This window comes from Perognathus longimembris, chromosome 15 (genome assembly GCF_023159225.1).
Source record: "Perognathus longimembris pacificus isolate PPM17 chromosome 15, ASM2315922v1, whole genome shotgun sequence".
Lineage (NCBI taxonomy): Eukaryota > Metazoa > Chordata > Mammalia > Rodentia > Heteromyidae > Perognathus > Perognathus longimembris.
This window is the reverse complement of record NC_063175.1, coordinates 34,597,226-34,610,376: the sequence shown is the minus strand read 5'-3', so window position 1 is coordinate 34,610,376 and position 13,151 is coordinate 34,597,226. Positions and strand designations below refer to the sequence as shown.

General features: G+C 37.7%; 1 pseudogene; it reads left to right on the top strand.

Moving 5' to 3' along the window:
- Window positions 1-10,347: 10,347 nt before the first annotated feature.
- Window positions 10,348-12,859, top strand: LOC125364012 (annotated as a pseudogene).
- Window positions 12,860-13,151: the final 292 nt, after the last annotated feature.

Below are 13,151 nucleotides of genomic sequence, written 5' to 3'. Positions count from 1 at the left end.
TGGAAAATAATAAGACTGAGGTTTGAACTTGGGTCCTTGAGCTTTCTAGACAGATTATCTATAATTTGAGCCCCAGACCAACTGTTTAAACTGCTTACTGAGAATCATGAGTAATTCTGTTCAACAAATAGTTATTTCCCTCGTTTGAACAATTGTAACTCAAAATGATAATTTTCCCAATAGGAAAAAGCAGCTCAGAGAGCTTGGAATACAATTGTTCAAGTAAGCAAGTAAGCATGCATAATTAATTACAAAGACAACTCTGTAGCATGTTAAATATCCAAAATTCTATGTCAGCACTCTTTACATTCTATCATTCAATCTTTGTTTTCGCTTCTTTACTTTTCTTTAAAACTTTTTTTTTCTATATAGCTCATGTTGAATAAAAGCATTGTGATTTCTTCAGTCTCATGATTTTAAGATAAACATGCCAAGGTCTTTGTAGAGCAATTCATGTGCCTATAAGCCCTATGTTCTTGAATACTCTTAACTGAGGTCAAAACCATAGTTAATGAAAATCTGAGATTTGTTTTTCTTCATTCTTTGCTTTTCTCCCTAAAGAATATGTGGTTGTAAATATTGTGTTGACATTACCTAAAAGCTAATTCTTAGTTATACATTATCCATTTTTGTGTATTATCAATTTTTACAAAAAATAATGTTATATACAATGTGTTTTGCACTTGTATTATTTATATGGACACTACTTATTTCTAATCATATCTCATATTCACCTATATATAATGATATATTTTATGTATTTGTCATTAATTTTTTATGTGTGTGTAGTAGTGTCAGTTCCTTAGAGGCCATAGATTACAAATTGAAACTAACAGAAAAAGATTGTCTGGGACCTCTGAAGAAGGAAGAAAACCAGCTTGATTTTGGTAAAAATACGAATTTGAGAAAGAAAATGGAAACACAGGAAGATCCTCATCCTCACAATTTTAGTGTAAGGACAGATGATGTTTAACCACAGTGAAGCACATACAGTGCAGCACAAATTTATGTATACACACACACACACACACACACACACAGAGAAAGGAAGGAGGATGGGAAGGGAGGGAGGAAAGAAGGAAGGAGGGAAGAGAGGAAAAAGAAAAGAAAGGCCTATTGTAGGAAGAACCAGAGGGCATAGACAATGGTGAATAAGACAAAACAACTGGAAACTGTAGGCTGTTAAAATATAAAGGAGAAAGGCACACACACACACACACACACACACACACACACACACAAACGCAAACAAACAAACAAAAAAAAAAAACACGGAACTGGGGCTGGGGATATGGCCTAGTGGCAAGAGTGCTTGCCTCATTTCCATGAAGCCCTGCGTTAGATTCCCCAGCACCACTTATATAGAAAATGGCCAGAAGTGGCGCTTTGGCTCCAGTGGCAGAGTGCTAGCCTTGAGCAAAAAGAAGTCAGGGACAGTGCTCAGGCCCTGAGTCCAAGGCCCAGGACTGGCAAAAAAAAAATATATATATATATATATATGTATATATATACATATATATATAATATATATACACACATATATTTCCAGGTAGATGAAAATTAAGACAGTTTTTCTTGACAGTTTATTACCTCAAAAAAACACTAGGAGGAAAATTTTCGGAGTAAAGCAAAATACTTTCAGAGGCAATTTGGATCTCCAGAAAGAAATAAAAAATAGTAGAATTGTTTAATAAACATGTGGAAGTAAAGTACATACTGTAAAATGAAATTAATCAATGGAAATTATGTCTTTGGCTATGTATAATCATCTAGAAATACTATATATGATCATTATACTACATAATTCCAAAGAAGTGTTAAATAATTCTCTGTGAATACAAGGTTCTATAACTTAAGTTAAAAAAAAAAAACTAGCACTAAATAGTGCAAAAATGTGAAGAACATATACCACTACCCCTAAATCAAGCAATAAAGAAAGAATGAAAAGAAATAGACCTAGGAAGTCAAAAGCTACATTAAAATGCAATTCTTAAAAAAGTTCAGAGAATTCAAAAAGAAGGCAGGAAAACAGGAAAGGGAAAAAGAGAACAACAACAACAAAGCAACAAACAGGAAACAAAACTAATAGATTTATGTACAGATAAAGTAAGATAGACATAAAAATACTGCAGATTGAACACTCCAATACAAAGGCAGAATGTGATAAAATAGAAATGACTAGTCAGATGGATGCTATTTCATTTAAAAAGAAGAAATGAAAGTGGTAAGGAGTAGATGTTTCAGGTTGAGAGACTCATTAGTAAATATTATTTTATTGTGAATTTCTTTTCTTATTATTTTTGTTATTTTATTGCCAGTTCTGGGACTTGAACACAATTTCTGGGCACTGTCCCTGAGCTTCTTTTGCTCAAGGCTAGCAACTCTATACTTCTGCAATAGTGTCACTCTGAGCTTTTTCTGTTTCTGTTATATTGAGGAATCAAACACAGGGCTACATGCATGCTAGGGAAGCACTCTACCTATAAGTCAAATTCACAGCCCTCTTCTGTATTTCTTTTTGGATCCTCAATGTTGTTTGAACAAGTTTGGATGTTTTGTTTCTTCAGCTAAGATATACATATACATATATGTATATGTATATGCATATATGTATATGCATATATATGTATGTATATATATATATATATATACAAGTACCATTTGTTTCTTACACATTCGTCAAAGAAAAATTAATAGATAGGCCAGCTTTAGTCCATCCAAATGTCATATTCATGCTCATGTTTTCTTATGCTGACTCCCTCCCTTTCAGGAGCCCATTATAAATGCTACCCATGCTTGCTTCAAAGGCTAACTTAAATAAATTCTCATTTATTAAACCATACATGACCTGAGTTGCTCTCACGAGTCATCCCATTTACTGCAACATTTGTCATTAATATTACCTGTATTGTCATCTAGTTGTTGAGCATGTACATCCAATCAATTAATTATTCTTTAGCTATTGCAGCTTCCTATCACCCCAACAAAAATGAAAGTCCTTGATCAAGTCCTTGAAAGTCATGATCAAATCCTTAATCACCTTTTATGATGTTATCTTTCATCTGGTCTGGAGCAAGTCCCAGTTTAAAAAAATTTTTTTTTAGTTAAACAACAGTCACAAATTGTGTAGGGGCTTTTACCCCTGCAACAACACAGTACAATAGGTGAGATACATACGTCATCCACGTAGAGCAATGCTAGTCAGGGCCTGAGCACCATCCCTGGCTTCTTTTTTGCTCAAGGCTAGCACGCTGCCACTTGAGCCACAGCACCACTTCTGGCTGTTTTCTATGTGGTGCTGAGGAATCGAACACAGGGCTTCATGTATAGGAGGCAAGCACTCTTGCCACTAGGCCATATTCTCAGTCCCATTTAAAGGTGTAGCACAGGCTGGTCTCAAACTGGTGATCCTCCTGCCTCATTCTCCTCGTTGATAACTGGTGTGCGCCACCATGGCCAGCATGCCATGTATTTTTAAGTGTACCAATTTTACTTAAATTTGAATAAACCTACTTAAATACTCTTATATAATCCATTATCCAATATTCAACACTATAGGTGCCTAAATTTGGTTATTGTTATTGTAACTATGGCATTGATTTGTTTATACTTGTTTTCTCTTATTGCTGTACTTCTCTCTAAACAGTGGTTTTTCCATGTTCACAGTCAGAGGAATGTTTTAAAATCTATTAAATATGTCATTTTATTTTTGATATTATCCAATATTTTCCCACCACTATTAGACTTCTGAACTCTCTATCACCTAGGGCTTCACTGATGTTTTCAGTCATTTTCCTGTGTTCACATACTTCCCCAATCATAATGTACTCGGCTTTCTTAACCTAGCATTTTCCCAGGCCTCAGCCTTGGCATGGAATCCTCAAAAGAATGGCACGATTTTTTTTCTGCTTGTAAATGCATACATATCATTTTGTGAATGTTTGTGAAGAGTGTACAAAACACATATACAGAATAAAAACATGGTTCCCTCATTCTGGGAACAAAAAATTTCTTAATTTACAAATTTACAGAATTTGGTGGCTCACCACTTTATATAAGATATAATTTAAAATATTGTAGATATATACAATGGAATTTTACTCATCCATTAGAAAAAATGGTATTCTTATATGTGTAAAGAAATGGAGAGACTGGGAAAAAGTATGTGAAGTAAAGTAAGTCAGGCCCAGAGAGACAAAGGATCATGTTTTCTCTTATACATAGAAGCTAAATTTTAGCTTATAAACTTATAAGTAAATATGTTCTGGGATGGGCATGTGCATACTGATATATTAACTGAAATATGATAGATGGGAAGGAGAACTCAAGTAGGGTTATTCCTTAGAAAGGCAAGGTCAAAGTTCAGCAAAATACAACACCAGAACAAAAGTATTGAAAGGGGTTGAGAGGGGTCAAGGGGAAAGGAATAGACAAATGAAGTGTTGGGGGATCCAATGAATAGCTTACAAAATTAAGAACAGTAGTAATAGCAGTGGGAAGGGAAGGGCTGAGTGAAATGTTGAAAGGGGTGTCATTAGATCAACAGGCATTATATTCATAAATTGCTTTGTGAAATGGCAACTTCTTTCTACTACAATCTAAAGATAAATTTAGAAGAGAATCAAAGAAATAAAATTGAATAGCTGGGAACTAATCAAATTACTGATACCCTATCATCTTGACTGTGAGATTTTTTCCTTCATACTGTGGAGCAGGCCTAAGAAATGGGACTCATACAGAGAGAAGGAATTTTGTTAAGTGAAACTCAGTCATTGAGAGGTCTAGCCTGGAGAGTTTAAAGTGTTGAGTAAGTCTGCCATAGGTACATGGGAAGGAAAAAAGAAAAGGTGCATCAGGAAATGAATCTTGTGAAGTATAGCCACAACAACATGCTAGCCTGTGATTCTTGTCTCCAATAAGTGAAAACTTGTTGAGGTGTTAGTATGGGAGTTCAGACAATGAGAAGGTGCAGGTAAAGGAAGAGAGGAAGGGTGGCACACTGCAGTCATATAATTCAATGTATATATGTGAAAATAGAACTAAGAAAATTGGAGAGTAGCTTAGTTTGGGAGAGATTGGAGAAAATGATAAAAAGGGTGACATTGATCTAGATGCACGGTACTCATAAACTTACTCGTTGAATTGAAATCCCTTTGCACAACTATGTAATTTTTTTTTAAAAATGAACAAGAATTCCTCTGACAACTTCTTCCCATTTCAATTAAAATTAATTTGCCTTGTAGGATATCAGAGATGGATATAATTATAGATCCTTTGCTTTGTGTGTTGGGACCATTCATAGGTTGGTGGTAAAACTCAATGCTAGAGCGCAGAGTGCATGAGTAGCATACATGGGTCTCTGGGTTTGACTCATAGGACAGAAAAATAAAAAAAACATCATATAGTGGTCAGGGTGTCCTTAAGTCATTTCATTTTACTTTGTTTAATGCTAAAAACACAACAGTGTTGGGAAATTTTGTGTTGAGAAATTTACATTAATATTTAATCATCTCTGGAGAATAAAGGTCTTTATTTCAGGAGTGGTGGAGTGGATTTGCAGTTCTCCATTATATAAATACACACACACACACACACACACACACACACACACACAAACACACACACACAGAGTTTAATCCAGAATGCTGTCTTAGAAATACCTTCTAGTTATATTCATATCAACTTTATCCTTATTTAAATATTTAACATAGTTTGTTAAAAATTATCAGAATTATGTATTATACTATATTAAACAAATGGGTCAATATCAATATTAAGACAGAGAGGACTGGTACTCTGGGAGCCTTTACAATTTTTTTGAAATATTTTTATTTTAAATTTTTATTGTAAAGGTGATATACAGAGGGTTGGAGTTACATGGTCAGGTAATGAGCACATTTCTTTCCTAAGGGTGTCACTTCTTCCCTCATTTTCTCAGTTCCCCCCCCCCTCCCGACACACACATTGTATAGTTCATTTCTACCACTGAATCCTTTACTCTTATGTGGTATTTTGTAATGTGTGTGTGGGGGTGGTGGTGGCTGGGTTTTAAACTGGACTCAGGGCTTTGAGCATCTAGGGCATGGCTACACCACTCAGCCTCACCCCAGTGTTTTATTTTTCAGTTTATTTTACAGGTATGATCTTATGCTTTTTGTTTGTTTGTCTTTTTCTAAGAATATGATTTTCTTACCTGTGCCCATCAAGTAGCTATGAGTACAGGATAACATACTCAGCTATGGTAACATCTTCACTGTGATAAGAAACAAAGACCAACGCCAAAAGTCAAAACACAAGGTTATTACTCATAGTTTAGATTTTAGAAAGAAAGGAAAATAAAGGTCCTTTCTTGGTTTTAGCCCGTGGTAAGCCAATATGTTCATTATTAACATAGACTATTAAAATCTCTTTCCTTCTTGCTAAAGAAGATACGATGTTATCAGTCTAAATCTTATCCAAGACACTTATTTTTTCATTTATACACACCAGTTTATATGGCGACTTTATCTGCCTAAGACACAAGCGAGCGAAAAGCTTCGAACTTTTCTTATGACATTAATGTTGAACAACTCGGTGAAGACCGATTTCATGAAAATTCATAAAAAAGAGTCTAAGACAAACATTTGAGCCTTAAACACAGATCAGATGTGTAGACTTAGAAGCCACAGTGATTGAGTTTGTTAAGGAAGAAAAGCAATGACAGAACTAATAGTCCGGTAAACCCTTTATTCAATCTGAGGAAATAAATTCAAAGAGAAAATATCATAAGTCACAGTCAATAGCAATAAGAATGTCTCCCAGTGGGACATTTGATGCTTATGGAAGAGGCCTATAATAATATGCTATTAAATAACTGGGTGCTCTCTCTCCCCCTTCTCTCTCCTTCTCTCTCTTTCTCCAAGACTGCATTTCTCTGTTACTCCCTTTCAGTTGTGTGGATTTGACCAAGCTCACCGGGGCAGGCTCAGCTCTGTCTCAAGTCCCTGGACTTGTGAGTCTTGCTGTGACTCTTTTCTGTGAGGCATTTAACATCTCAGTATCTTTCCTCACTTTCCTGAACATAAACCCAATTAGTGAAACTTTTTTTTCCCCTTAACATTAGAGGATTGAGGCTTGTTCGGTAGCCTGGATTCTAGGTGCTCAGGGCATTTCTTTAGCATGTTAACAATACCAAAAATAGAATTCTCTCCACACAGAGGGGTTAGGAGACTTAATTAACGTGTACCAAACACCTCAGATCCTCAGATGAAAGGACTCTGAAGAATTCTCTCTTTTTGCATGAGATGTTATGACATCATCTGATCCTGAGGTGAAGTAAAAGTTAAAAATAGTGCTTTTAACAGAGTAACTCTACTTTTAAGTCTGTAATGGAGGTAAATTTTGAGCCTATTCTGTCTTTGGAAAATGGTAGTTATTAAATATTTGGTGTAGAAGGGAAGGTGTGGAATTGATGATCTATACATCTGTGAATTGTGCTATTTTCTTTAACAAGAATTTTTTGCTGACTCCTGGGCCTTCTCCTTAATTGGTTAAGACAGTTCCTTTCCAACCACAAACATCAAGAACAAGTGGTTTATCATTTTATACTTTTTCCTTTATTAATTAATATATTTGCCATACATGTTTCATAAAGTCATCTAAATCACTTTATAATGCAAACGCTTTTTTGATACTGTGAAATTATTATGCCTTCCGTAACTATTTGAACTTTTATGAACAATTGGGTATTGGAAGTTTCAGTATATGCTCTACTAATACATTTGTCTTTGGATCACCTAATAAATATTTTCTACTTTGCACTGTAAAAACTGACTTATTTTTAAGGTCTTTGTTCTGACAGGTGAAATGCAATTATAATAAAGTGCAATTAGAATGGAAGAAGAGAACAAATGTTTGGTTTTTCACATCTTTTTCAAAGTTTCATAGCAAAATAATATTGGTATTTTATTTACAAAAGTAAAAATTTGGTAAAGCTTGAACTGATACCCTTGAAACAATGTAATTCACATACAAGTCCAGACTCAAAAGATAAAAACTGAGTTTATGGGAGCTTTCTCAAATCAGAACATTAAAGAATATTTTTATTATTTAATATGATCTCTCTGCACCTTTGTTAAAATTTATTGAATCAACACAGAGTTAGTACAAGAAAATTAATTGGAACTTCAACTTTTTTCTTCCCTGGAACAATATATTTGACTATTCAAGGTGTTCTTTCTTTCAAAGCCTACTAATAACATCTGCTTTTATTGTGGAAGTTGATTTACTCACAGAACTTTTTGAAGGCAAAATAGCAGACAGAAACTTATTATTGGTGATAAATATTAAAATATAGCATTTGGATATCAATTGGCATACCACAAAGACTGTTTCACAATACAAACTTTCAGCCACACTCTCATTTAATTCTCATACTGACCTGAGATGTTAGATGGGAATATGATTAAATATATGCAACTGAAGATTTGAAAAGTGGATTCACCTGACAAAGATTTGCAACTAGAATGTTGCAATGGGAAGATTCAAACTTGCCCCGGAAATTATATGATGTTGCTAGGCCACATACCCATAAAGAAAGTTAGTTCAGAAAATGAATTCTGAATGTTAGGAATTATAAGCATTTTGTATTAAAAGAAAAGTAAGAAAAAGGAAGAGAAAACCCTCCCTATTTAAACCAGTTTGTCGAAAAAGGAAGCATATTATTATTTTCTTCCCTTTTATCAGTGCATTGAGAAGATACTGATCCTCATGAAGTGCGAGCATGGCGTTCTGCCAAATGAAAACCTTAGGCTGAACAGCAGGACTGACTGTGGGCCCACAGACAAAAGAGGACTGTTCACGCTTGTTCTCTATTTGGGCCCGTTCCATCTTTGCCAGACAAAACTGTGTCCTTGGGTCTCTCTTTGAAGAACTCGCAGTTGGCATTCTGTTATTGAGTGTCTGGAGAAGTTTGGTTATCTCTCCACTAGGATTTCTAGGTCTGGACTCATGACCTTGTCACAAAGACTAAGCCTTGTGCTTCCCCTAAATAAAGATTAACAGATGTGTCTCCCCTGGTTAAATGGGGTGTAAAACAGCACTTAGGCTTGTCACTGTTCCTCCCAGTCTCCATCAGCATCGTGCTATTAAATTGTGTGCTCCCAGTAGAGACAGCTGCCATCAAGGTAGGAGGTGACAGACTCTTGGATGGCAAGAAGTGTTTTCAGATGTTGGCAAGTCCAGGGAACAGACATGAGTAACCGGTAGGAGAATTTAGCAGTAGTGCTGTTATTTCCAGGGTAAGGAATCAAAAGGAAGGGCCCACCTATGTCTACTGGCATTCAAAAGTGGGAAACTAGTAAGGAGATGATTCCAAAATAAATATTTGTTTTCTGAAGAGACCTAGAAAACATGCTTGTCTTCTCCATATATCTCTTTTTCACATAGGGATAAGTAAAGACTTAGAGAATTTGGAGGGTACGCTGTCAGCTGCAGCCATGGTGACTCGGGGCAAGGGTCAGAAGGAGGCCTTGGCAGCAGGCGCTGGGTTGTCGAGAAGCTCGAAAGCAGTAGTGGGCCTCTTGCTCCTGATGGCAGCCATGGTGGTAGGCATGCATCTGAAGCAGTGGCAGGACTGGCAGAGGCTTCGTGATGGTGTAATCAGAGACATTGAGAGGCAAAATTGGAAAAAACAAAACATTGGTCTTTTAGGAGAACATATTATTTTGACTGAACAACTTGAAGCAGAAATAAAGAAGATGTTGTTGGAAAAAAGATCTCAAAAAACATGTCTTTCAATGAATGTGAAATACCAGGACATACAGTGCTGAGTTGTGTGTGTTGTGTTATAGAGAATAGCTTAGTTGGTTTTTTTGTTGTTGTTGTTGTTTTGTTTTGTTTTGTTTTTAACAGCCATTTTTTGGTCACTGTCCTAAATTCTGATCAGATAGAAAGGACAGTGTATCCTATATTCTAGTTTGCTTCTTTAAGGACTCATTATGTTTGAAGTATTTGGGGCAGATACTTATATAAAGAGTTTCTGTCTGTAGGATTCTAGTAACAGCCCTTGGCCCACTCAGTGTCTTGAGCTTACAGTTATTACTAAAAAGCTCTTCTGAACCTGTGAAAAGGAAAGGATCGATAATAATTTCCACCTGAGCAGTTTGATAAGTCAACATGATGATGAAGCCACAAGAACATCTAGCTCAGTAAGGCTGGAGGAGGGAGTGGTGGAAGGAGACACTCTCCTGATCGTAGAATCGGGGGATCAGACATCAGTGGACTTATCACACGACCACAGTGGGGATTCCCTCAGCAGTGATGAAGGAAATATATCATGTGTGGAAGAGCAGCTGTCCTACTTCTGTGGCAAGTGCCAGAAAGAGATACCAGACAGTCAGCTGAGGGAACAGATCAGTTACCTTAAGGGTGATAACCTTTTCAGGGTTACTTGTTCAGATTGCTCAGCAGATAGCAAGGAACAGTACAATTGGCTGAAGCTAACATGGCAGCAAGTTGTTATGTTGGCAATGTACAACTTGTTTCTGGAAGGAAGTGGACATCAAGGTTATTTCAGATGGAAATTGAATATCTGTGCTTTTATTGAGAAACATTGGACTTTTTAACTGGGAAATAGGAAGAAGACATCAGCATGGTGGAGCACAGTAGCAGGCTGCCTTAGGGTGGGATGTCCTATGTATTTCCGTTCAGGTGCTCAGGACTTTGGATAGGGTGGGATGTCCTATGTATTTCCGTTCAGGTGCTCAGGACTTTGGAGTACCTGGATGGTGGAAACTTGTTCATAACAAGCCTCCAACAATGAAACCCAAGTGAGAGACGTTGTCTGCCTCCACTTTGAAAGGAAAAGCCCCCAAAACTAATGTTGTATTTCATCATTACTGTGGAGGGTCTCAGAAAATGGGCAAGTCTAAATCCTGTGAAATCTGCCATGGGATTAAAAGAGAAAACATCTTGAACGCAGGAAGCAAAAGACATTCGAAGAGCCCAGAAGGAAGGAGCAGGCTTTCTTGACAGAAGCACCTCTTCCACCCCTGTAAAATTCGTAAGCCATGACTTTAGACCAGATGTGATTCTTGAGAAAGGAGAAATGATTGAATTTTCATCCTTGAGCTCTTCTGACAGAATGCTCCTGACCAGTTCTCCTTCTCCATCACTGGATTTCCCTGCCTCTGGGACACCAGCCTCTCATTTTACCACACCTAGTTTGCTATCAGAACCAGATCTGATTCCAGATGTGATGCCCCCTTAAGCCTTGATCCATGATGATAATGAAATGAAAAGTGATGGTGCTATAGACCCAGGGATTATGTCCTACCCCTAGCTGGGTCTGCAGCTTCTGGACCAGCAGGAGGCAGAAAGAAAGTCAGAGCCCCTGAACATATAAAGCAAGAGGTAGAGAGTGAGGAAGAAAAGCCAGGTAGTATGGATGCAGACAGCAAAGATACAGATTCAAAAACCTCTATGCACACAAGGGCTTGAGAAAAGAGAAAACCTCCCCTGGAGAAGTACACGAAGCCTAAAGGGCACAAGTATATTCCTGTGAGGATCTTTGAGGAAAAGCTGCTTCTCAAGAGGCTGGAAGCTTGTCCCAGTGCAGTGGCCATGACACTGGAACCTCGGAGACTGAAGTGGAACTGATTGTCAGGCAAGCGAAAAGAGGGGATTATTCCTTTTTTTTTTTTTTTTTTTTGGCCAGTCCTGGGGCTTGGACTCAGGGCCTGAGCACTGTCCCTGGCTTCTTTTTGCTCAAGGCTAGCCACTTGAGCCACAGCGCCACTTCTGGCCATTTTCTGTATATGTGGTGCTGGGGAATCGAACCCAGGGCCTCATGTATATGAGGCAGGCACTCTTGCCACTAGGCCATATCCCCAGCCTGATTATTACTTTTTGATTAGGATGAAGTTGTGACTGTTGTCTTTTTTTTTAGTTGATAGGATTTATGGAGCCAGAGAAGGAGGAGTTTCCAGGCTTCCATCTGGACAAGCCACTTACAGGACTATCTGTCAGGACTTCAGGTTCCTGGACTGATACCAGACTGCTTTACCATCTAGGAAAGGATTTTGGCATCAGACAACCAAATTTTTATATTGCTTGGTGGGATCAGAAGATATGGCTTTGGACCAGAGTATTATCAGCCCTTATACTTCTGGAATCTTTAATCCTTATATCAGGTGTGATTATGAGACAAAGCCACCCTAACGACAGCTCCTGTCACAGATTCATTCTCACTTGCACAAGAGTGACCCTCACTGAACACCTGAGCATGAAGCATCTTTTGAGTACTGCTATGTCGGACCAAATCACATTCCAACAATCAATTCTATGTGTCGAGAGTTTTTCTGATCTGTCTGAGTGCTTGCGGGATCCAGATCTTAGTGTTGTTGTCCTTTATAAGAAATCATCATTGCCTTTGGCTTCATGGCTCCTGATGGGAAATATAATGAATTTCTGTTGGTGCATCCTGAATGGAGAAGAGCAGGGTTTGCAACTTTCATGATTTATCAACTGATTCAAGCCTACATGGGCAAGGATGTGACCCTTCACGTCTCAGCAAACACCCTGCTATGCTGCTGGACCAGAAGTTTGGATTCAAGATTGAATAGTATGCTTTAGATTTTTCTGATAAGTATTACCCATTGGACAGTACTGAGTGTACAAATGCTTTCTTTCTGAGGCTCTGGAGCTGACATGAACTCAGCTCTTCAAAAAGAACCATTTGTTGTCAGAGAATAGCATCATGGGTTGGGTAGGCAGTTACTCATCTCACTGTGGGCTCTAATTGCTGTGATTATATGCTCCTGCAGGCCCCTTAGCTGCGTGAACAAAGCAGTAGGCAGTGGAATGTGCAGTGGACACAGCCACTGTCCTGTCCTTTCTGAAGTGGCTTCTACGATTAACTAAAAACTGACAGTATTTAAGAATAAAGAATATATTGATAATCTTGGTAAGAGAGAGTCTCACTGTCTTAGAATTAAGAGGACAAGAAGACACAGGAGCTGCTGAAGATCTGTCTGCACAGTGCAAGGCAGCACTGTGCTGTCTGGGACAAGAGATATGAGATTCTTTTGTAAACCAGCTGGTTGAATTTACTTCAGGGGGCTTCTGGGGAACTGAAGTTGTCTGTTACTGACTTTGGTCACAATCCAAAAAAA